Consider the following 25,894-nt stretch of genomic DNA (forward strand, 5'->3'; position numbering starts at 1 on the left):
TACAAAGCTCAGTTCTCATAACTCTTGTAATCCCTGAACACCTAATTTATGGATATCCCACTGATTTCAGAGACAAATGATATATAGAGAGGAACCCTCTGGGAAAGAAGTGGAGTTGAGAATAGAGCTGATTAAGTTAAAATTTTTTCAATCTTTTTTCTATTAGGATTTATGTGGGAACTGAAATTTCAGGAAATTAACTAAAGGAATAAAATGGAATGATTTATCTGAACATTCTTTAGGTATAGATCAACTTCTTATGCACTTGTACTACCAGATACAGTGATGTTAAATAATGGCAGGAGATGTAGGAATTTTATAGTATTGAACTTAGCTAAGAATGCCAAGATTTCTACATATATATGCACATATATGTTTCTCTGAATTATACATTCTCATTAAAATTAGTTGCTGGATAACCCCAAAATGAAATGCAGTCCAATGATATTTTATTATAATCAAAAACTATACAATATTTTCCCATAGAAGATTCACTTTTCTAGTAATGTTTTAAATATTTTTCCTGTTTTGACTTGGGTCTATCATAAAATTATTTTTACTTAAATTTTCTATAATACAAATAATATTAAATTCATATCATTATTGGTTCATTGTGGTGTGGCTGTGATAGAGGTTTTCAAAGACAATGTTAGCAAAGCCCCATTTTGTCAAATTGAAATATTTTGAGTACAGGTTCAATGATTTACTCAATATATGTTGCCTGATGATCATCCTTGATAACTGTTTAGAGTCTTGATACTAGATTGTCCAAATGAAAATGAATTTTTTGTCAATAGCATCTACCAAAGACTACTGAAGAAATAATAGAAAGGGCAGCCATCTTCAATCTGTCCACATTGCTGAAATCACAAGTTCTTAAAATTACTTTAAAATGCAATATGCCATAAAAAAGTGCTGACTATTTTGTTCAAAGTAAAAATAATCTTGGAATTTCACATGTATTTTTGTTTTTTTAGTCCAATGCATCTGATAGTTCATTTTAGACACTGATCATCATGATTTGAAAAACTAGAGCAATGGAAGTGGGAAGGGGAAACAGGGTGTGAAAAGGATAAAACAGCAGTGGTACTAGAATCTTTGATAAAATACATCTTGTAATGGAAAGCAGAGGCTGCCAGCCTCTGCTTTTCATAAAACTCAATCATAGCATTAAGTTACGGTTTCAGATGAGCTATTACATCTTTAGAACTGGTAAAATTCTGCCTATAAGTTCTCTCTTTCTTTCTCTTTTCTTAGTCTTTTGTTGGATACTTCATGGTATCCCAGTTGATAGAATTTTATTTTTTTACCACCTTCTGTAAGATGCCTTTCCCAGCCTATCTTGATTTTATTGATATCCTTTTAAGATTATTTCCATTTTCTCTGTAATTATTTTTTTCTACATTGTGGTTTTCATATTGTCTCCCTCTATGTGACTGTGACCTCCTTGAGACAGGGACTGGTTTTGGTTTTCTTTGTATACTCAATACTTAGTCCCAAACCTGGCATATAATAGGTACATAATGAATGCTTATCAACAACTTGACTCTACCTTGGGGTGGAGGTCTCTGAGTTTATTCACTTTCATGAAGTCATTAAGATTAATTTCTCAAAAATGGCAGGGAAAAGGCCAGTAGGAACCTGTGAGATGAACTGCCCTCAATTTTAAAATAAAAATTAAATTTAAACATATATGTATATGTAATAATCTATATTGAATTTCTAAGAGCTTTACATATGTCCTTGTATCTAAATTCACCAATGGGGAATTTCCCACAATTCTTTTTTTTATATGTTGTTAAGACATACCTAACTCTGTGTAACCCCATACTCTGTAAATGAGACCAAAGGGCACATCATTATAAATATATGTCCAAAATATCCACTAAAATAACACTTGGAGATTTGGCATTTAATCCATCTATTTGTTCAGTTTCTTTAGCTGTACCTGACTCTTCATAACCCCATTTGGAGATTTTTAGCAAAGATTCTGAAGTGGTTTGCCATTTCCTTTTCCAGCTCATTTTAGAGATGAGGAAACTGAAGCAAAAAAGGTTTAAGTAACTTGCCCAGGATCACACAGCTAGTGAGTGTCTGGGGCCATCATGAAGACGAGTCTTCTTGACTTCAACCTTGACACTCTCTATACACTGTGCCACCCAGTTGTCCCCAAATTCATCCATATAACATAGGATAAAAATATCAGTCTTTCCTGACTCTAGGTTTCTTTTGGAAATCAAATTGAATGACATTTGGGAATAATCTTCCTAAGATCAAAATATCATGAAATATTAGAAAGGATTATTATCATTTAAATTATCAGTGCTAACTAAAAATGTAAAAAGGCTTTGACAGAGTTTCTTTTTCTTCATTCACAGGATTAAATGACATGAATGATGTTCCAATAATATTAGAGCTGTATTTGTTTTTCAAAAAGAATTTGGCAAAGGTACCCTTTTTAAATTCTGCATTGGAAACCTACATTTTTCTGGTTATACCTCTGACAATTTTATTTCTATCTATTTGAAAATCATTTAAAAATTTTTACAGTGATCCTCAGAGTGAAATATTAAGTCTATTACCTTCCAAAGGCCAAGCTAAACCATGATCTGATAACTGTCATAAAACAGGATAAGTGACACTAAATCTGGTATCAGTCTTTTTTTCTTCCACATGTGGGGATTCTTTAAGTTTTCACTTGTTTTAAAACTTATTATCCTATTAATATGTAGATTCTATTTACATTATGTAACTTAACCTAAAAACTGAAATTCTCTGTACCATGGAACATTTCCCACAGGTTAAACACTTCAAAGCCTCTTGGTAAATCAAATATGTTTACATCCTTAACCTCACAAACCTGTTAAATTTCAGTGTCTCTACACTGCTAAAGCCAGACATGAAACAGATTGTTGAAAGTCAGGTAGATTAACATTCAATAAAATAAAGACGACCTGAAAGACTAGAGAAATTCTGATTTAGAATACAATTTAACTATCAATGAGGATATTAATATTCCATATATTAATATTTTATTTACTGAGAAATCTTTTTAACCTGAGTTGATATCGATAGCACTCTATATAGTAGACCTCTAATATAATCTATAAGGCAGTTTTCTAGAAATTGAATTAGGCAAAAATGATTGTGTTCCTTAAACTTCTAAGGGGATGCACAACTTATTATCTCTGGAACATAAGATTATACAATACATAAAATACAGATTTATGGCAGAAAGGAACCTATGTGTAATAATGGTGATGATATTTATGCCTTACATTCGTATACAAAAATTTAAGTCTTCACAATTGAATTATATATATATAGCAGCTTTGTATGACTAAAAACTTAATAGATGAGAAGTAAATCTGAGTTGTAGATGTGGTATTGTCATTGACACATTATAACGTAATTTATTTAATTTATTTTAAATTATTAAATTATTTATTATTGATGTAATTATTTAAACTCCTTGGACATTGGTTTTCTGCAATATAAAATCAAAGAGTTGGAAGGAGTGGTCTCTGATCTATTCCAAAGCAATAATATCTATTTCTTAGGGTATTAAAGAATTACTTTCATATTGCTTTCTCTTTCAGAGCTCTAGACCTCTTAAAGATCTAACTTGATTTTATATCTTAAAAAAAATTAAGGCACAATATAATAGAACTGCAAACTAAAAACAAACAAACAAACAAAAAATAAAACCTCTGAGATTCCATATTAAACCCAATACTCATGATATAAGCAAAGATGATAAAAGTGCAAAATGTAGAATGTTGGAAGGTTTGTGAGAAAACAAGAATACTAATGGACTGTTGGTGGAGATATGAATTGATCCAGAAATTATTCAAAGCAATTTGGAAATATACTCCAAATGCTAAACTATACATGCTGTCTACACTTTGACCCAGCTTTATGATTTCCAGGCCAATAGCCAAAAGCAATCAAAGAAAGAAGAAAAGAACCTCAAGTACAAAAATATTGATAGGTGTATTGATTTAGAATCCTGAACCCTAGAGACTCTATTTCCCATAATCCCCTTTTCCTTTTCCTGTTTGTATGTCTCCTTAAGTTGACTGAGGTTTTGAGTTTTCCTTTTCCAGGAATGCACTCCTGCTCCTTCTCCGGGAGCTTCTGGCTGGCAGTAGCAGTGTGGAGGGAGGAGCCTCTGGGCTTTTCTCTGGTATTTAATTTTCCCTTTTTACTCCAAGTCGATTTTAATAAATAGAATTAAAATACGTGGGGTATCAAATTATTAATTTTAATCTTTACAAAGAAGTAATTTTTTGTCAAAGACAAGGAAACTAAACTAATTGTATTCAACAAATGGGATGTAGCTGAACAATTATAACATGAATTTAGTGGAAGACTCATCTTCTTGAGTTCAAATCAGGCCTTAGACACCAAGTGGCAATGCAAATGAACCATAACAGATTTGGAAAGCACTCAAACAAAGCAAAGTACAATATAAATGAATAATAGAACTTGAGATATTAAAATAAATGGCCTCCAGGAATTGATGCAGAGTAAAAGGAGTAGAACAGGAGAACACTGTACACAGAGTCTGAAATATTGTGGCACAATCAAATGTAATGGACTTCTCTACTAGCAGCAAGGTATGATCCAGGGCAATTTTGAGGAATTTATGAGAAAAAACCCTGTCCACATCCAGAGAAGGGACTGTGGGAATAGAAACACAGAAGAAAAACATATGATTGATCACATGAGTTGATGGGGATATGATTGGGGATGTAGACTGTGAGGGATCACCCTAATTCAAATATTAATAATATGGAAATAGTTCTTGAACAATACAGGTAAAGCCCAGTGGAATTGCTTGTTGGCTATGGGAGGGGGAGGGGAAAGGGGAAGGAAAGAACATGCATCATGTGACAGTGGAAAAGGGTTTTAAATTAATTAAATAAATATATTTTTAAAAGATATTAAAATGCCTATTGAAAAATTAACATTTCCTTCTCAAAATCAAGGGGGAAATGGATATCCTTAGAAGTTACACTAAAATTGTCCAAAACTTACTGGCATGATTCCAAATTAAGCATGCTGAATTTTCCTGAACAATGCTAACTAGTGATAACAGAAATGCCCACTTTGAACTTTGTGTTAACATATGAATTCATCTTTAAGTCAAAGTTGGATGATCCTCTAGTGATATATATTCTAGAGGGAATTCTTTTGCATCTCTTCAAGTGCAGATTAGGCTAACTAACTTATAAGATGGGACATGATATAACTAAATTTCTTTAGTAAATAATTCTATTACTATTGTCCCAACATCTTCACAGTTAGCTATGTTTTAACTTTGAAATAATTTAATTATTTGACACAATGGAGTGAATGAAATGACTTAAACCTTTTTCTTTTTAATATGGAAAAATTATTTTCCCCAAACCACTAAGTTATCAGGATATTGGGATGCTTACAATAAGAACTTTGAACCTTTGATACTTTTGTAGGGAGATGAGTATAATTTCTAACTAATAGAGATTAAATGATTTGTTGTCAGAGAGCAAACTGAAGATTTAACCCAAGTATTCTGACCACAAATCTACTTCTTTTTATTCTCACTGATACTATCAAGTCTTCACAAGCAGGTTTTGAGAGCTAGTGCCTACTATTTTAAGACTTTCATTTTATATTTTTATTGCTGTATTTATAAGATTTAGAGCTAGAAGTAAATTTAAGAAATAATTAATTTCAATGATTCCTTTTATAGATTTGGAAACTCAGGACCATAAGCCAGTTATTTGACCAAGGTCAGAAAGGTAATACATAGTTGAAATAGAAATCAAAGCCAGATTCTCCGATGCAAAATTTCATTTCCCTTCACTACAGCATGCTTACTTTTCATTTTAAAAAAAATCATATTTCTTCTCTAGGGATTTTGAATTCATTTATTTCTCTATTCTTATTCCCCCCACATTACTTCAAGCTGAAGAATATAACAGAATTTATTGATTTTTTTTATAATTTTAAAAGTGCAGTTAGGTCACCTGAAGGTATCCTTTCTTTTTTTCCAGTTAAAATGACCAGATTCCCCTAATCTTTCTTTGTATCTTAAAATTACAAAGCCTGCTATCATTTCCTTTATTAATACAAAATCCATGAAGAGCAATTATGCTTTAAAGTATGTCAGAATGATAACATCAGATGCAGTATACTACATTATCTCTATGTTTTTTGGAATGATTACTGCCTCCCTTGATTTATTATTTATTCCACTAACAAGTCATCTCACTACTAGCTGTCTTCCTCACTATCGGTAGGCAAGAGTGAAGCCTTTCAATGACAACTCACAAATCATTCATTGGGGCAGTGTATTTGTAATGCTTCAGCATAGGACAGATTTGCCCAGCCCATTTCCGACTCCCAAGATTTAGAGGCATAATTTCAATTTAATGTGAAGAGTTTTAGCTGGGTAAGTTCCATTAGCCTCTTTTGTCAAGGAGAGAATATCCCTATTCATTCTCATGTACAGTTTATATATTGAACTTCATCCTCAAACGGATGGTGCTGTGTAGTATTTTGCAGCAACAGAGTTTTTCTGTTTATTCCAAATTTGCAGTTTTATGGTTCTGGGCACACGTGCAAAGAAATCACCCATTATTACTGATCTATCAAGAACATCTGTTCTTTCCCTCTCTCTCTCAAAATATACACATGTACATATTTTACATATACATATTATACATGTTACATGCTAATTATATATCTGTATAAATTAATATACATATAAATATATATACATGAAATAATAAAATATATGGTTTACTTTAGGTGATCCCTCTATGTTCTTTATAGAATTCTTTTAAATCACATATGTTGTTAAATCCTATACCTACTTGGAATAAAAAAAACTGCTTACTGTGTAAGGCAAAATAGGTATGGGATGATATTTTAGCTTATGAAGACTTCTACTATGAGAGAGGTTCAGAGTTTCTTTCCTGAATCACTTTTGATTACCATAAATAGGAAATACTTTACTAAGGATCTTAATTTCATAGAATTGTGAACTCTCCCAGAAATTGTCTTTTATTGAAGAAATATGACTTATTTGTTCTCTGATTCAATAGATATAAAGAGACTAAGGTCTGTATATTATGATGCTTTCATAATATTGTTTATTAATATTTGATATCACAACTAAGGGAAGATATATTTTTATATCACTGGGAATGTAGTGATATAGTGCAAAATCTACTGCTTCTGGAGTCAAAGAACTTACATTCAAACCCTACTTCTTTCATGTTTACATTTATTTCTTACCTGTGTGACTGAAAGCATATAATAAATTCATTCAAGAAGTCCATGACCAATAAAGTAAAGTCTTGCCTACCATATTGTGAATTTTGAAAAACAGAAAAGTCTATAGAAAGAGGAATTCATTTTTATGTGAATAATTGAAAGCCCAAAAATCTGAACTGGAAGAGTTCCCATAAATGGCAATTGTATGCAGTTCATACTTGAAATCATCCATACAATATTTACAGGAAGTAATCCAAATTCTGTTTGAAGATCACTATCATTGGGAAAACTTCTCAATGAAAGTAAGGGAAGGATGGCATTTTTATTGTCTGAAATCACACAGTATGGTTGACTTTCTATTCTATCAGTTTTTAAAGGCCACTCATAAGGAGAGGAATAATTATTGACCTATGATTTCATTGGCATTTCCAGATGTAATCAAAACTCCCTCTAATAGTGCACATAATTCTCTCTCTCTCTCTCTCTCTCTCTCTCTCTCTCTCTCTCTCTCTCTCTCTCTCTCTCTCTCTCTCTCTCTCTCTCTCTCTCTCTCTCTCATCATCTAACTGGCACTAAGGCCAGTTCTCTGTCCACTATGCCTTACAGCTTCTTAAATCTAGTCTGACCTAAATATGCAACACTAGATACTATGGCAAATCTCTGCATGTCTCATACCTGCTCCCTTCTCCCCATTCAAATGGAAAAGTTCAAGACCTCATCACCTCTTGTCTGGACTATGGTTATGACCTTCTAACTAATATCTTTGCTTCAGGCTTTTCCTTTCATGATCCATACTCCATACATCCATAAAAGTTACATTTCTAAAGTACAGGTATGATCATTTCATTTGCTTGCTTAATAAACTCGATGGCAACCTGTTACTTATGTAAAACAAATATAAATTCCAATTTGGCATTCATGATTCCTTGCAACCTGGAACCAGTCTACCATTCCAAACCCATGTTATTCTGATTCACACACTCTTCTATTTAGTCAAACCATTCTTTTGTTAAAAAACTTTCCCTCGTATTCCATATTCTATCTCTCATCTCCCCTTCTGGGCATTTGCTTGAACTGTTTTTTTTTTAACATTTAACAAAAAGAGCTTTATTTAAGAAAATAATGGAAAGCAACAAAGGATTAGCATTAATTCTATTCAGTAAGGCTTCCCTGTCTCCATATTTGCCATGGCAGTGTGCCTAGCCTATGTCAAGTCTGAGAAATTCCTCACACTATGTACATTGTTTTTGAATTTAGGCAAATAGAAAGTTATATCATTGGCTGAAGACAGTCCCCTGGATGAGTCAAGACACAAAGACGGTCTCCTCATTTGTATTATGATTTAATCCTAAATGAATTTCTGAGTCTTTTTATGTTAAGTATATCCTTTTGTAGTGGAGTAAATAAGTAGGTTTCCCATACCTTTTATACTTTGTGCATTAAATATCTTTCTAATTCTTTTGGGGGAAATCTAGATTTGAATTAAATAAAATTTTTAACTATTTTCCCCTAGAATGCTAGGATGGGGATATAATGAGCCAAAGAGAACAAGTAAAGCATGCAGAGTCCCCTTTTTAGAGGTTAGGCTTCCCTAATATGCAACTTAATCCACATTTTAGCCCAGCATTTGGGCCCCTTGTTATTTGAATGAATTCATTTCCTATATCCCAAATACCATAACATCTATTGTAGACTTTTTGTCTTTTTTTTTGGTAGTCAAAGAATTTATGAATAATACAAAAACTCCAAGAAAAAATTATTAAATTGTTCTTTGGAAACATAATACAACTGCTTCTGATAAGGACAATATCTACTAACACTATTAACAGATATTAATGTTGTACTTTAAAGTTTACAAGAAGACAATTAAATCAGACAATGGTTAGAGTATTCATCTCAGTGTCATAACACAAGCCTGGGATCCATCTTCAAACTCTACTAGGTAACTTTGGAAAAGTCACTTTTCTCTCTCAGCCTTATTTTCCTTATCTTTAAAATGAGGAAAAGTAATAAATGTTGGAGAGGTTGTAGCAAGATTGGGACACCAATGCATTGCTGGTGGAGTTGTAAATTGATCCAACCTTTCTGGAAGGCAATTTGGAACTATGTGCAAAGGGCTTTAAAAGACTCCCTGCCCTTTGATCCAGTCATATCACTGCTGGATTTGTACCCCAAAGAGCTAACAAGGAAAATTTAATATATAGAAATATTCATAGCTGCTCTCTTTGTACTGGCAAAAAATTGGAAAATGAGGGGATGCCCCTCAACTGAGGAATGGCTGAACAAACTGTTATATCTATTGGTGATGGAATACCACTGTGCTGAAAGGAATAATGAACTGGAGGAATTCCATGTGAACTGGAAAGACCTCCAGGAATTGATGCAGAGTGAAAGGAGCAGAACCAGGAGAAGATTGTACATAGAGATGGATACACTGTAGCACAATTGAATGTAATGGACTTCTCTACTAGCAGCAATGCAACAATCCAGGACAATTCTGAGGGACTTCAGAGAAAGAACACTATTCACACCCATAGAAAGAACTCTGTCATTTACAGAACTTCCAGAGCATGATTCTCCAGCATTCTAAGATGCCAGTGGATCTCAGCATAACCTGAAGTGGGTATTCCCTCCAATGATTCAAATCCCAACCAATTTCCTTTAGTCTCTCCAGTAGGTTAGAATTCACCATTGTTTCTCAGCCAGCTCTTAATTCTTTTATCCTTTTAAGAGAAAGAAAGAAAGAAAGAAAGAAAGAAAGAAAGAAAGAAAGAAAGAAAGAAAGAAAGAAAGAAAGAAAGAAAGAAAGAAAGAAAGAAAGAAAGAAAGAAAGAAAGAAAGAAAGAAAGAAAGAAAGAAAGAAAGAAAGAAAGAAAGAAAGAAAGAAAGAAAGAAAGAAAGAAAGAAAGAAAGAAAGAAAGAAAGAAAGAAAGAAAGAAAGAAAGAAAGAAAGAAAGAAAGAAAGAAAGAAAGAAAGAAAGAAAGAGAGGCACCGAGGTGTCTCAGTGGATTGAGAGCCAAGCTCAGAGATCTTGGACTCTTTCTTATCCCTTGAATGACTCCCTTCTCATCTCTGCCTCTTACAACATCCATAAATTTCAATTCCAGTACCACTTAATACACGAACTATTTCTCAACTTCAATAATTTTTAGTACTTGTATCCCTAATTACCTTCATATATTTCTTCCCTTTCTCATCTTCTCTCAGTAGTAATAGTCGTCTCTCGGTACATCTTCTCTCACCTTACTGTATAAATAGAGATTTTGAGCCTTTGGACTTCATCCCCCAGAAGTCCCTTAGAATTTCAAAAAATTCCCTTTTCCTGCATCCCCAAGTTAGGTGTAATTGTATTTAAGTAACTGTAACTCCTCCCTTTTCCTCTTTCTTGGACCTGCAACCAAGCTGAAGTCAGGCAGTTCTTTTGTTTTAGTTATTATTAATAAAACTTTACAAAATATAATACCTAGTTATTGATTATTAATTTTAAAACTCACATTTTGGCTTACCATGAAGTGACTAGGCATTCTGAAAAAAAAATTGAGCAGATAGCCTTACAGTAAATATAATAAGCTTGCCCAGTCACTGTCCACTGAGGGAGGAGAAATTGACCAGCCTTGAAAGTTCAGGAAGGCCTGAACAGGGAACTGGCTAGCCTTGGGAGTTTGTCAGAACCATAAATATGCCAAAGACCCCAGCTGCAGTGGGTACCAGATAAAGGCCAAGAAGACCCCAATAACATAAAATTGTCAAGGTCCCAAGAATAGTATGTAACTGATAAGGGCTGAAGGGAGCCATACACGCCAGCAACGTTCCAACAATGGTGTGTAGCAGATAAGGGTCTGGAAGGGGGGCCATACATGCTGAAACATACTTAAGGCCTAGCCTTTCAGAAGCAGCTCGGAACTCTGATGGTAGAGATTCCCACTGGTGCACGTACCAGTTCCATAATAAATGGCCTTTTTCCTTGCCTGATTGCATTGTCCGCAGTTTTCCTTGGTGGTGGGTGAAATCCCATACCTTAACACCACCATGAGGGTCCAGTGGCAGGGTGTGCCTGTGCTCCTTCCCCACCCTGTTGCTTGCTTTTTCTCCTGTCCATCTGCTTGGCCAGCATTTCTCACCACTCTTTACCCAGCATGGAGCCTCCTCTTGCCAAGACCAGACCCTCCACAAAAGCCAGCCAATCTCATCCATTTTTTCCACATAATTTTGTATAAATTTTTTTCTGCCCCAACCCCTTTCCACACTCCACGTGTGTGTTTCTAGCCTGCCATAGCCTTTTTTTTTTCAGCATGGAGAAAAGAACCCAACACCTTCTAATTTTCAAGAAGAATTTTTTAAAGCTGATCCTGGGCTCCTAGTTTAGAAGGCTGTTACTAAAGGTTTTTCACAGGGAGGGCAGTTAGTTCCAAATCATTGGGGAATAAGGCTGTTTTTTTTTCATTCTTTCTCTTGACCCAAAACACCAAGGAGAAGCATTAGAAATAGACTACCTCAAAAAAGCATAAAAATCACTTTTGGAAGAACAGAGGGACACTTCAGTACGCCACAGAAAAGAAGGTACGAGGGGCTTGAACATTTCCACACTATAAGAAGGAAGAAAACCTTGCCAATCCCCCCAACCCCCACCAAAACAGAGTAAGGTATCAGAGCACTCCCTGGGACAGCGAGTGAGTGAGGAGCATCTCTGTCTGGGGGGCCACACCAGGGTCCTTGGGATCTAAAGCCTTCAAGGAAACAACGTCTCAGGGCGGTTTCATGGTAAAATCCTGCTCTGAGCAAAGGGGCGGCCACGCGAAGAGGCTGCGCTGAGCAAAGGGGAGGCGGCACTTAGCACAGGGGCCTGCGTTCTAAGAAAACCAAAAAGGAAAGGTGAATAAAACCACCAAAGGGATGGCTCTCATGGCCGAAAATCAAGCCTCCAGGAAGAAAGGGAAAAAGGTGACTATTGAAAACTTTTGTGGAGGGAGTACACAAGGAAAAAAAGAGAAAGTGGATGAAACCCAGACAAAATCAAAACATGCCTCCCAAATGGAAATTATCCACAAGCTCTGGAAGAACTCAAATTGGAGCTTACCCAAAAGATGGAAACCTTATGGAAAGAAAAATGGGAGAAAGAGATTCAGCAGTCTGATAGACAAGACTTCACAATTGGAGAAAGAACTGGAAGCATCTAATAGAAGGGCAGACAAAGCTGAAAGGAAAAACCAGTCCCTAATGACCAGAATTAAGCAACTGGAAGTCAGTGAGCATGAAAAACAGCAAGAATTAATAAAGCAAAGCCAAAAAATTAATGAATTAGAAGAAAACACAAAATATCTCACTGAAAAGGTCACAGACTTGGAAAACAGAGGAAGATAAGACGTGAGAATTATTGGTCTGCCCGAAAACCCAGAGATAAACAAAAATCTTGATGCTATACTACAGGAGATTATAGAAGAAAATTGTCCACATGTTCTGGAACAAGGAGGAAAAATAGAAATAGAAAGGATTCATAGAACACCCTCTATACTAAATCCCCAAAAGACAACCCCCAGGAATGTAATCGCCAAATTCAACAGCTTCCATGAAAAGGACAAAATCCTACAAGAAGCCAAGAAGAGGAGCTTCAGATATAGTGGGCTCCCAAATGGATCACACATGACTTAGCAGCTAACACACTAAGAGACCGTAAAGCATGGAACACAAGATTTAAAAAGGCAAGAGAGCTGGGTCTCCAACCAAGAATCAACTACCCAGCAAAACTGACTATATACTTCCAGGGGAAAGTATGGAAATTCAACAAAATAGAAGATTTCCAAGCATTTGCTAAGAAAAAACCAGAACTTAGTGGAAAATTTGATATCCAAGCACAGAAACCAAGAGAAACATGAAGAGGTAAATATGAAAGAAAGGGAAAAGGAGATGAATCTTATCTTTTTCTTTAAGTCAAACTCTCTTCTATAAGGACTACATTTACATCAAATTATATATATATATATATATATATATATATATATATATATTAATATGTAGGGAAAATGTGTTGTGTAACTCTCAAAAATTGTATGCACCATAAGAGTCGTTAGAAGAATCATGCATAGGGAAAGATTGGGGCATCAAGAAGATTTGGTGAAAGGGGGGGCAAAGAAAGGAAAAGGGAGGGGGGAAGCGTCAACAATGTTAAGACTTACTTCAAGAAATAGGGGGGGGACTAAATAGAATAATCTTTCCCATACAAAGATACACATGGGAAGGGGAGGGGAAGATCTCTCATATTAGAAGGAGATGAAGAGAGCGTGAAGTGGTATTACTTAAACCTTACTCTCAGTGAAATCAACTCTGAGAGGGAAGAATATCTAGATCCAGTGGGATCCTGAATTCTATCTTATCCAATGGGGTAAGAAAGAAAGGGAAATTAAGGAGGGGAGGGGGGTATAAAAAAGGGAGGGAAGGAGAGGGAGGAGGGGAAGGGAGAATAAAAAGGGAGGGGCTAGAAAGGGAAGCATATCAAGGGAGGGGACTAGGGGGACTGACCTAAAGTAAATCACTGGTTCAAAAGGATATAGCTAAAGAAGAAAGGTCAGAACTAGGGGAAGATATCAAAATGCCAGCGAAACCACAAGTGACAATCATAACTTTGAACGTGAATGGGATGAACTCACTCATAAAATGTAGACAAACACAAGATTGGATTAGAACCCAAAACCCTACCATTTGTTGTTATCAAGAAACACATATGAGGCGGGTTGATACTCACAAGGTAAGAATTAAAGGATGGAGTAAGACCTTTTGGACCTCAACTGATATAAAGAAGTCAGGAGTTGCAATCATGATATCTGACAAAGCCAAAGCACAAATAGACCTAACCAAAAGAGATGAGAAAGTTACATATATTCTATTAAAAAGGAATATAGGCAATGAGGAAATATCACTAATCAACATGTATGCACCAAATGGCATAGCATCCAAATTTCTAACGGAGAAACTAGGAGAATTGAAGGAGGAAATAGACAGTAAAACCATATTAGTGGGAGACTTGAACCAATCACTATCAAAATTAGATAAATCAAACCAAAAAATAAATAAGAAAGAGGTAAAAGAGGTGAATGAAAGAGTTAATAGACATATGGAGAAAAATAAATAGGGACAAAAAGGAATATACCTTCTTCTCAGCACCACATGGTCCATTCACAAAAATAGATCATACACTAGGTCACAGAAACATGGCACTCAAATGCAGAAAAGCAGAAATAATAAATGCAACCTTTTCAGATCTTAAAGCAATAAAAATATTGATCGGTATGGGTACATGGAGAGACAAATCAAAAATTAATTGGAAATTAAATAATATGATACTCCAAAATCGGTTAGTTAGAGAAGAAATCATAGAAACAATTAATAATTTCATTGAGGAAAATGACAATGACAAGACATCCTTTCAAACCTTATGGAATGCCACCAAGGCAGTAGTTGGAGGAAAATTCATATCCCTGAGTGCATGTATTAACAAATTAGGGAGGGCAGAGATCGATGAAATGGAAATGCAAATTTAAAAACTTGAGAACGAGCAAATTAAAACCCCCCAGAAGAAAACCAAACTAGAAATCTTAAAAATTAAAGGAGAAATTAATAAAATTGAAAGTGATAGAACTATTGAGCTAATAAACAAGACTAGAAGCTTGTACTTTGAAAAAAACAGACAAAATAGACAAAGTACTGGTCAATCTAATTAAAAAAAGGAAAGAAGAAAGGCAAATTAATAGCATCAAGGATGAAAAGGGGACCTCACCTCCAATGAAGAGGAAATTAAGGCAATCATTAAAAACTACTGTGCCAAACTATATGGCAATAAATATACCAACCTAGGTGATAGGGATGAATATTTACAAAAATATAAATTCCCTAGACTAACAGAAGAAGAAACAGATTTCTTAAATAATCCCATATCAGAAAAAGAAATCCAACAGGCCATTAAAGAACTTCCTAAGAAAAAATCCCCAGTGCCTGATGGATTCACCAGTGAATTCTACCACATTCAAAGAACAGCAACCCCTAATACTATACAAACTATTTGACATAATAAGCAAAGAGGGAGTTCTTCCAAATTCCTTTTATGACACAAACATGGTTCTGATCCCAAAGCCAGGCAGGCCAAAAACAGAGAAAGAAAACTATAGGCCAATCTCCCTAATGAATATAGATGTAAAAATCTTAAATAGGATACTAGCAAAAAGACTCCACCAAGTGATCAGAAGGATCATCCACCATGATCAAGTAGGATTTATACCAGGGATGCAGGGCTGGTTCAATATTTGGAAAACCATCCACATAATTGACCACATCAACAAGCAAACCAACAAGAACCACATGATTATTTCAATAGACGCAGAAAAAACCTTTGAAAAAATACAACACCCATTCCTATTAAAAACACTAGAAAGCATAGGAATAGAAGGGTCATTCCTAAAAAGAATAAACAGTATATATCTAAAACCATCAAGTAATATCATCTGCAATGGGGATAAACTAGATGCATTCCCAATAAGATCAGGAGTGAAACAAGGATGCCCATTATCACCTCTACTATTTGACATTGTACTAGAAACACTCGCAGTAGCAATTAGAGAAGAAAAAGAAATTGAAGGCATTAAAACAGGCATGGAGGAGACCATATTTGAGGATGACATGATGGTCTACTTAAAGAATCCTAGAGATTCAACCAAAAAGCTAATTGAAATAATCAACAACTTTAGCAAAGTTGCAGGATACAAAATAATCCCACATAAGTCATCAGCATTTCTATATATTTCCAACATAGCTCAGCAGCAAGAACTAGAAAGAGAAATCCCATTCAAAAATCACCTTAGACAAAATAAAATATTTAGGAATCTATCTCCCGAGACAAACACAGGAACTATATGAATACAACTACAAAACACTCTCCATACAACTAAAAGTAGACTTGAACAATTGGAAGAACATTAACTGCTCATGGGTAGGATGAGTCAATATAATAAAAATGACCATCCTACCCAAACTCATTTATCAATTTAGTGCCATACCCACTGAACTTCCAATTTTTTTTTTTTTACTGATTTAGAAAAAACCATAACAAAGTTCATTTGGAAGAACAAAGGATCAAGGATATCCAGGGAAACAATGAAAAAAAAATACAAAATAAGGGGGTCTTGCAGTCCCAGATCTCATACTATATTATAAAGCAGTGGTTAAAACAATTTGATACTGGCTAAGAGACAGAAAGGAGGATCAATGGAATAGACTCCGGGTTAGTGACCGCAGCAGGACAGTATACGACAAACCCAGAGAACCCAGCTTTTGGGATAAAAATACACTATTTCATAAAAACTGCTGGGAAAGTTGGAGGACAGTGTGGGGAAGATTAGGTTTAGATCAACACCTCACACCCTACACCAAGATAAATTCAAAATGGGTGATTGACTTGAACATAAAGAAGGAAACTATAAGAAAATTAGAAGGATAGAATAGTATACATGTCCGACCTTTGGGAAGTGAAAGATGTTAAAACCAAGCAAGACTTAGAAAGAGTCACAAAATACAAAATAAATAATTTGGAATACATCAAATTAAAAAGTTTTTGTACAAACAAATCCAATGTAACTAAAATCAGAAGGAAAGCAACAAATTGGGAAGCAATCTTCATTAAAACCTCTGACAAAGGTATAATACTCAAATTTACAAAGAGCTAAATCAATTGTACAAAAATCAAGCCATTCTCCAATTGACAAATGGGCAAGGGACATGAACAGGCAGTTCTCAGCCAAAGAAATCAAAGCTATTAATAATCATATGAAAAAGTGCTCTACATCTCTTATAATCAGAGAGATGCAAATCAAAACAACTTTGAGGTATCACCTCACACTTAGCCTATTGGCTAATATGACAGCTATGGAAAGTAATGAATGCTGGAGGGGATGCGGAAAAGGAGGGACACTAATTCATTTCTGGTGGAGTTGTGAATTGATCCAACCATTCTGGAGGGCAATTTGGAACTATGCCTAAAGGGCAATAAAAGACTGTCTGCCCTTTGATCCAGCCATACATAGCACTGCTGGGTTTGTACCCCAAAGAGACAATAAAGAAAAAGTCTTGTACAAGAATATTTATAGCTCCACTCTCTGTGGTGGCCAAAAATTGGAAAACTAGGAGATGCCCTTCAATTGGGGAATGGCTGCACAAATTGTGGGATATGTTGGTGATGGAATACTATTGTGCTAAAAGGAATAATAAAGTGGAGGAATTCCATGGAGTCTGGAACATCCTCCAGGAAGTGATGCAGGGTGAAAGGAACAGAACCAGGAAAACATTGTACACAGAGACTGATACACTGTGGTACAATCGAAGGTAATGGACTTCTCCATTAGGGACAATGCAATGTCCCTCAACAATCTGAAGGGATCTAAAAAACACTATCCACAAGCAGAGGATAAACTGTGAGAGTAAAAACACCGAAGAAAAGCAACTGCTTGACTACAGGGGTGGAGGGGATATGTCTGAGGAGAGACTCTAAATGAACACTCTAGGGCAAATACCAACAACATGGAAATGGGTTGGAGTCAAGAACACATGTGATACCCAGTGGAATCAAGTGCCGGCTATGGGAGAGACGGGGGAGGGGGGGAGGAAAAGAAAATGATTTTTGTTTCCAATGAATAATGTTTGGAAATGACCAAATAAAATAATGTTTAAAAAAATCACTGTTACATTTATTAATTGTCACATAGATGATGATTGATTTCAACAAAACTGGTTAAATTGTGTGCAATGTTTGGAGAATTTAATAAGATAAGAATTTAAATGGCATTTCTAAGGGGTCTTCAGACATAATTTTAGTAACTAGTAGTTTCTAAATGGCTAAATTATATATATATATATATATATATATATATATATATATAATGAAGAATGTTGTATTAAAGATAGAAAAATAAAGGAATGTTCCTACCAAGGTGTTTCTATGAATCAAGAAGCTGGAAAAAAGAGCTCCTGGAAAACTATTCATTTTAATTTATTTTCAGTAGAACAATCTAGATTTCTTGATGATGTTCTAGACCCAAATGAGTATTACTTTGTGTAAAATTATATTTACCAAAGTTGAAAGAATTGCTACATCTGTCAAAATTGTGACAAATATCCACCAGTTCATCAGTTTTTTTTAATGTCATACAGCAACTTATGTGAAATATGGCAGTGGTTTTGCTTGCTATTATAATTAAGTGAACTATTGTGAATTTAGGGGACTTTGGTAATTCTTTGAATGTGCTTTATCTACTGTGTTACTATTTTATTCTGAAAATCATTTGTACTCACACATGGCTGACACAGTGTGTCACTGATTTTAAGCTATATATTTTTTATTTTTAAAACATTTTTATTATTGTTTTTTTTCCTTCCAAGTGCAATATAGTATCTGAGTTTTATTTTTTCTCTCCTTTTGTATTTGAAGCACATGTCAACATTATTAAGATTTGTCCTTTTTTTTTATTTTGCAGTAATATAAGTTTTAAATACATTTGTTCTAATATTAATGCATGCCAAGAAAGCTTTAACCTGTAAAAATGATGCCATTGATTGTTTAAAAAAAAAATTTATGGGACATTGCTTAATGATTGTCTGATTCCAGGACAAGAGAATACAAAAAAGGCCATTGCACAGTGCCAAAGAAGCATAAAGCTAAACTGCATAGGGCCAATTGAGCACAAGGTCAAAGAGACCAACCAATCCCAATGGGATTGATGAAAATTTTGAGCCAAGACAAGAGGACCTGAACTTGTTTGGGGTTCCAGGTTGTGGCTGTTTAACAGTTAAACCAATTGGGATTAAGTGACTTGTCCAGGGTCACACAGCTAGGAACTATAAGGAGCCAAATTTGAACCTGGGTGCTCCCAAATCCAGGCCTGGCTCTCTATCTACTGAACCACCTATCTGTTCCATCTCCTGTGTTCTTAAAGGCTATACCAATAAACCCCAAAATCAAGCAGATTCTTCCATACTAGTATGGTTTGAAACATTTCCTCAATAACTCATCAAGTCTGATTTATGAGAACCAAATTACCAGCTATATTCACTGTACTATGATCTCTCTCATATAAAAATGATTATATTGAGAATTTTTATAGTAACATATACTATCTGTTTAAAAATAATATAATCATCATAATTCATAGCCATAATGTCATCTAATCAAAGATTGCTAGACCTAGAAGAAACTTTAAAGACTATTCTAATTTAACAAATAAGGAAATTAAATAAATTTGAGTGAGGTTGTGATTTTTTCAATGTTTTACATCTATCCCAGGGCTTCATAACTTAGGGAACACTATCAACTATTTCTTTCTATTATTTTGTCTTCATTTTTTGCATATATTTTATTCTGTATATGTTGTCCATGTGTCATCTCACCAGGCATGGTCAGGTCATCAACTTGTCATCTGTCTTGCTATATCTCATATGAAATAGCAACTGCCTGACCAGATCTCCAGAAACTCTGCCACCAACCTGAGTTTCTGCAGGAGTAAATCCACTCAATTTGTACTCCTATATTGGGACTTATCTGATGTTTTACATAGTTAGCATATTTCTCACCAAAATACTGGCTGCATGTCCATGGACAAGTCAGAGCTCCAGGCATATCTCTAAGAATTTAAGAGAACAAATCCAACAGCGGAAGGAGTTTTTCCCACCTCTAGGAAGTCATATGTTCAAACAAAAAAACCGCCATGGTGATATTAAACAGTGCTTGATTTCCCAAAGAAATAGTGTTAGAACTTTGGAACAGTAACAAATTCAAATGTGAGGTGAGTTATTTTGTAACTAAGAAACATGAAAGATTAGTTTTATGTAAGGGATATAAGGGTAGAACCCATTATGCTAGATGGATCCAATATAGATGATTTATCAGAGGAAATGGGTAAGTTTCACAGGATGTTTGCCTGAATGGGTTTAGTTCTGGATCATTGGATCCACATTAACAAAAGAAAAAGTTCCAATTGAATTTAATTTTTCAATCATTAATTAAGTGCCCAATTTGCACAAAACAGTGTGCTAGGTTTACAAAGACCAGAATAAAGAAAGACAGAATTAACTCAAGGATCATATATGTATCTTAAATATTCTGAAAATATTTAGCATACTATATGCCTTACCAGACTTTTGCCATAATCATAGATAAAATCATTTTAGTTGGAGTCTCATCTATCAACCTTGCTGGGGGGGAAATAGATGCTTGTTGTAGATTATTCTAAGCTATTATAGCACTCTATCATTAAGGAGATAAAGTTTATATATATGTGTGTGTATGTGTGTGTATGTGTGTGTTTGTGTAATTTTACAGTAATCAGAAATGTATAATTATTAACAAAAATAATAGCATTATTTGATATAATAAATCTTTGTATATTTATATTCATTAGTATTTATTTTATATTATATTTATATTATATATTTACATATATAATAAAATACATTTTAAGGGTCTGACAAATTAAAATTATTTGAGAAAACATGATTAGCAACCTTTCATTGCTTTAAGTTGAAGTGATTTTTAACCATACAAGGGAGAAAGACAATCACATATATAGATAATTTTGATTAGATTAAATTGAAAAGCTTTTGTGTCAGCAAAATTAATGTAGCTCTGATAACAAAGAATGTGGTTGATTTAAATATGTTTTATAAAACATCTCTGATAAGTGGGGTTTTTTCATTTTAAAGGAAAGTACTTATTGATGGATAGAAAATACAATTTTATTAGAACAATAAGGAATAATCATGGATTAGAACAATTTGCTATACAGTGAAAGGGGAAAATTTTATTTTCCCTTAAAATCTTTGAATATGCCATACCTTAAGGAAATACAAAAAAAGACATAATGCCATTACCACAATAGAGAAGTGGCCAAAAGCATTAATAAATGACTTTAACATGAAGAAAAAGTAATTGCTTAAAATAAAAGATTTTAACATTCACTAGTGAAAAGGAAATTGAAAACCAAAAGATCTTAGATTTCACCTCATGCTCAGAAAAATTTTTGTTATAAGAATAATCAGTATTGAAGTTCCACCCTCGACGAAATTGTTAATTGGTCCAAAATAACTAAACTACTTTCTTTGAAGAGGTGGAAGACTAGTGGTAGAAAATGGTATGTATTAATATTCAATTTTTCCATTATATTTGTTCTCTTTGTTAAATTTTTTTTCTCTGTTACAGAATGTGACTTTCTCTTAAAGGAGTGAGCTGTGTAATTGGAACTGTGTAACCTAAAACTACTATTCCCAGCACCCCACTCTCCTCTTGTCGTTCCGTGCTGATGTAGACAGGATATAAATCCTGTGTAGTTCCACCTCTTGCTTTCTTGATGTGGTGGCAACTGTGGATGGAGGGTTTTTGAGCAGGTAGAAAAGTTTGGTCATGTGGTTTTATTTTGTTAGATAATTGCTTTTTTATTCCTTTACTTCAAGTGATTATTAATAATGCCTTCAAATATAATACTTGGAGTATTGAATATTATTTTTTAATCTTAGAGGGATACATTGGAAAATGTAAATTATATATAAATGAAATGTAAAAATATGATTTTTTTTCTTTTAAAAAATAGAAAAAGTAGGGACCACACCTGTGATTGAACTAATACAGATAATTCATGGTAGGGAAACTCATTCTACTTGTATAAGTTTACTTCTATGATATGTATAATCTTAGGACACTGCCTATACTATAGAGAGGTTAAGTGTCTAGCCCTGGAATTCTCAGCTGGTAAATGTTCTAGGCAGTACTTGAATCCAGATCTTCCTGGCTACTATCTTAGTTCTCTAGTCACTATAACATTATATTTTAAAGAAGGAAAATGTGTATCATCTAAAGGAAATTCAGATCCCCCCAAAATATAAGAATGTAATGAAGGGCAGTCTCTAAGTCTGCTTAAATATCTTCTTTATGAATACTGACAAGCCATTGACAAAAATGAATAATTCAACAGGAGCTGATTATGGAGAACATACAAAATTTCCTAAGCCATCCAATATATAATTACTTCTGCATCAGTGTTGAGATTACAAATAGAGGAGTTTGTGAATGTTGTTGGGAAGGTTGAGTTCCTCATGAAACATTTTGAATACCAGCAATCTGGGGAGTACCAAATCATTGTGATTTGTCACTTTAAGCTGTATTTTACTTATGCATTTTTGCTTATTTGGAAACACATGTATATACTCCACATATTCATAAAACATGTTGTTTTTTAACCAAGATGATTTAAATATTAAACATCTTATTTCAGAATTCAGTCTTTTAAATTTGTAGATGAAACTAAGTTTGCTCTGGGTAGAGGGAACTCAAATGTTGTCATGCTATAGGAAATATGTGGATTCAATCAAGAAAATGAGGTAATTAAAATCCCTAAAGAACTGGTATGGAACAATATTTTGCATAAATATTAAAAGGATAACATTATGAATTTTTCAAAATATAGTCCCTTCCACTTTAATATACAACTACGTATATCAGAAACAATTTCTAAATTAGGTCGAAATGTTTTTTGACCACTTCTATACAGACACTAAAGGAAGCATGTATGGTGAGAGACATAGAGTACAAAAAATATAATAGAATGAATTTAAGATGTAGGGATAGAAATTCTGTGTTTGAATCTAACCTCAGATTCTTTCTCCTTTTTTGACTATTGGAAAGTTGCATAAATTTCTCAGAGATTCAATTTCTATATCTGTAAAATAGAGAAAAAATAGGTATATATTAAATCTACTTCAGAGTTGTTCTGGGAAAGTGCTTTGTAAACATTTAAATACTATGTAAAAATGGGTTATCATTCAATATTTTCCTTTAGGGAGAACAATTTGGCTAGAAATCCCCCTCATCAACAACTTTAAAATGATAAGTATCAGATGAGTTGTAAAATAGAAGCATAAATACTCACAAAACATTGGACTCTTTGATGATGTGAATGTGAAGCTCCCTACCCTGTTTTATGATTATATTAGTATCAGCCTTTATGATTCTCATGCAAAAATATAGTTAGTTTTATGTGAATTCTAAGAATTAGCTGAGAAAAAACATAGCTTAGGATGGTATTAAATCTTGCTGAGAGGCACTTTGACCTTAAACCTGTAACTCAGGGGTTTCTACCAAGCCCACCACAGTGTTGTACACCACATATACAACATAAGACAATCAGTCAGGAGGTGGAGGGCTGATTTTGGGAGTCTGATGTAAGACATTCCTATGTGATAGTATCAATGGTTATGTCAGTTTTCTGGCAGCTGACTCCTGACGTTAATAGAAATTATCAGCAAAAACAATCAGACCCTGACCCCTTATTGAAGAGGCCTTGGGAAGATCAGTCATAATAATATATATTAGTTACCAATAGTGATGATTTCTGTACTTTCCAGATTATTTAGTACTTGCATCTTTATTTAAGACCTGTCCACATGGAAGATTTATGTTCATCCTATTTTAATTTTAATTGTATTTTCTGTCTTTAATCTGAGGTTGTGTCATCATGTTTCTGTACACAAAAAATGGCCATCTCTCAAGACTTTAGCCTTTAGTCTTGAGGATAATGCAGGATCTGGCTGCATCTACAGTGGAGGATCAAAAGGCATGGACTGGTCTTGATCTTGATCAGAGTCTGACTTTATCATGAGACTGGCCCTCGTTCAATAAATTTATTTTTTATTGGCTTGGAGACCTTGTTTCCCTTATTGTTGTTTTTGCTAATAAAATTTCCCCATGATGGAAGAGATCCATCACAAAATCTAGAATGAAGAAGAATTACCAGTGGATAGTGAGGTCCATCAGATACACCTGTTTACAGCTGACATTGCATTAATTCATCACATTAATTGTATGAGATATATGTTCAACATCTTACTATTTCATAATAATTTCAGTAAAATATTTGTTGTAAAACATAAGCCTTTATTGAAACCATAGTCCTAGAATAAATGCTTTCCTTCAAAGCAAGGCAGCCTACTTTTCTCTTCTTTCATGAAACCCTAAACACCATGGTGTCAGAACTAAAGAAAAGTGTCATCTAGAGGGCAATGAAAAGGCGCAATGGAAAGGTGTAATTAGCCTGCAATGTATAACCAATGAACCCCAACCTATATACAACTCCAAAGAAAATGATTAAATGGAATTATGAATGAACTATATGACAAAAAGAAAAGATGGTCATGTGTCAGATATGAGTGTATTTAGGTTTGTGGTCAAACAGTTCCACCTACTATTGCCATAACAATGATAAGAGAAATTAAGAAAAGCCTCTCCCATGTTGGGTGACCCCAATTGTGGTGAACTTTCAGGAAGACATGAATAAGAGTCACACAGGATGGCCATGAGTAGATGGGGTTATGATCTGCAATTTTGAGAATAATTCTCCAATCAGTGAATTCACTGATCCATATGAAGATGTATGACTACCATAAATGAGCAAGAACCTAAATTTCAGTAAATAAGTAGTCTATCCAGAACCACCAATTTTGTACTTTTACATGCTGAATAACAGACTCAGAGAATGTAAGGGCTAAAAAAACATATCTCAGAGATCATTAGTTTTTACCTTCTTCATTTTACAATTCTCAAGTTTCATCCTCATTCCTCTAACTCCCTTCCTCCTGGATATCATTATCTTCCATGAATATGTCCTATACTGAGCTTATCATTTCTTCCAAAACAGACCTTTTGACCTGATTTTATTGTCTATCAGTGACCCAATATATTCCCTATGCCCAAAATCTTTATCTTGAATTCATTCTCTGTCTCTCTATCTCTCTGTCTCTGTCTCTCCATCTCTCTCCCTCTCCATCTCCATCTGTTTTTCTCTGTCAAAGATTCTCTTTCTCTCTCTCTCTCTCTCTCACACACACACATACACACACACACACACACACACACACACACACTCATGTACCTCAAGACTGTCCAATTACCAAGTGATCCTTGGTCCCACTCCTTTCCTCTATGTTGCCACAGACACTCATTCTCACTTTCTGTCTCTCCCTCACACCATAAGATACAGGTCTTATCCTCTCTACTCCTCTTCTTCCTCACACACAAAGTCTCTCCAGTGTATCCCTTTTGTTGATCTAGTAAAATTCAAACACTTGAATCAAGCCTGGCCATAGTCTAGAATCCCTGTCCCTTTTCAGCTTTATCTCAAAATACTGTCATTTTCCCAAACCATTCCCTTTACTGCATCATTTTTGTTTGTTTGTTTGTTTTTAAACTTCCCTTACTTCTATTTATATAATGATTTGATATTTACAAAGTAGTTTCCATAAAATTATTTCACTTATTTCTTGAAATGATCTAGGAGGTAGGTACTTTATTATTTGTACATGTCTTCATTTTACAGATGAAGAGAGTAAGACTTAATGAGCTTTGGGGGCTTTATCATGTTTGTCATTAACTGATCATACTAAGCATCTAACCAGAAATATGGACCTGAGCAAAATGGTACCTGGAGGAAGGGACAGGAAGTGGTAGGTGTTGGTTTAGTAAGACTCCACCACCAATGCTATCTCCAGTCAGACTCTAAAAGGCACAGCCTAGGAAACTGAACACCAAATCCTTGGAAATGGCAGTAT

The 25,894-nt window shown here is 34.4% G+C and overlaps 1 long non-coding RNA gene across 1 annotated transcript in view; it reads right to left on the minus strand.

Moving 5' to 3' along the window:
• The window catches only part of LOC130457114 (uncharacterized), a 99,149-nt gene that overhangs the window by 8,245 nt on the left and 65,010 nt on the right, over positions 1–25,894 (minus strand). The window lies entirely within an intron of this gene.

The sequence above is a fragment of the Monodelphis domestica genome, chromosome 2 (genome assembly GCF_027887165.1).
Source record: "Monodelphis domestica isolate mMonDom1 chromosome 2, mMonDom1.pri, whole genome shotgun sequence".
Taxonomy (NCBI): domain Eukaryota; kingdom Metazoa; phylum Chordata; class Mammalia; order Didelphimorphia; family Didelphidae; genus Monodelphis; species Monodelphis domestica.